The 1,386-nt window shown below is 44.9% G+C and overlaps 1 non-coding gene across 1 annotated transcript; it reads right to left on the minus strand.

The window, feature by feature from the left end:
- Positions 1-335: 335 nt before the first annotated feature.
- Positions 336-444, minus strand: LOC141609894 (small nucleolar RNA R71). Its single transcript, XR_012527798.1, has one exon. It is a non-coding gene; the product is annotated as a small nucleolar RNA R71 (small nucleolar RNA).
- Between the last annotated feature and the right edge of the window lie 942 nt (positions 445-1,386).

Here is a 1,386-nt window from a genome sequence, read left to right on the forward strand (position 1 = left end):
ACCTTCCAAAGGGGCGCCAGTTACCTACCCCTACTACCGGTAGTTTCGAGTTTCGTTCCTCTTATATTGATTTAGTGGAGCGAAATCAGTTCGCGGGTCTGCCAGATGAAGACCCCTTGAAGCATATGAAAACTTTCACGAGACTATTCTTTGTTCCATACCTATACCGGCTGGGGTAACTCAAGATGAAGTAAAGGGGTTTATGTTCTTGTACTCCTTGAAGGATTCGGCGCGAGATTGGTACCGCTACCTCGATAGGGTAGCAGCTGGAGTCACAGATTGGACATCTTTAGCATTAGCCTTCTACAAGAAGTACTTCCCACTTTCAAAGACTGATGCCTTGAAGGGTAAAATCACGAGTTTTCAGCAAGGAGCCGACGAAGATTTTTGTGAAGCATGGGGACGTTTCAAAAGTCTGGTCCGAGCTGTCCCTCATCATGGTTTCCAGCAATGGTATCTTTGCAACCTATTTTACAACGCTCTATATGATGATTATAAGGTCATCTTGGATGCAGCTGCTAATGCCAGGTTCCAAAATAATACCGGTCAAAGTAAAGGTTGGAACACTATTGAAGAGATGGCAGTCCATAGAGCTGAGTTTGGAAGTTCACGTGGAAAGTCACGAAAGCAAAGTGAGGAGATGACTGCTGTTGTGACACTTATAACTTCCATTTCTACCCGTCTCGAGAAGCTCGAGATTTCTGAAGCTTCCAAGGAGAAAGTCGAAATTCCTGTTCAAAACTCAGATGAGATCGAGAAGTTGAGAGAGATGGTCCAACTCCTTTTGGTTCAAGTGGCGAATATGGAAGCAAATATTGAGTCCTCAAGGAATTTTGTGAAACAATTGGAGAACATGGAGGCTAAGCAAGCTGCTAATTCTTCAAGCAAATGTGAAGGGCCGGTTGAGACGATCAATGCCATCAATCTCAGAAGTGGCCTTTCTTATGAAAGTCCCGACAAGCCAAAGGAAGACTCGGGAAATGATGAAGAAGCTCGTTTAAATTCTGGTGCAAAAACGAGCTTGAATGCCAGTACTTCTGGTCGATCGACCGACATTCGCAGTTGATCGACTGAAGCGTCAGATAAAGCAGTTTCTGGTTAGAAACTATTCACACCCAGCACATCCAGTCGATCGACCAACATTGTCAGTCGATCGACTGAGATACCTGACGAAGTCAATTCTGGACAGAAACTATTCACACCCAGCACATCCAGTCGATCGACCAACATTGTCAGTCGATCGACTGAGATACCTGACGAAGTCAATTCTGGACAAAAACTATTCACGCCCAGCTTACTTGGTCGATCGACCACTCACATCAGTCGATCGACTGGTACTCCAGAGCAAGATGCAAATCCGTCAACTAGTCTGCATGATTCTTCACT

This window comes from Silene latifolia, chromosome 10 (assembly GCF_048544455.1).
Source record: "Silene latifolia isolate original U9 population chromosome 10, ASM4854445v1, whole genome shotgun sequence".
Classification (NCBI taxonomy): Eukaryota; Viridiplantae; Streptophyta; class Magnoliopsida; order Caryophyllales; family Caryophyllaceae; genus Silene; species Silene latifolia.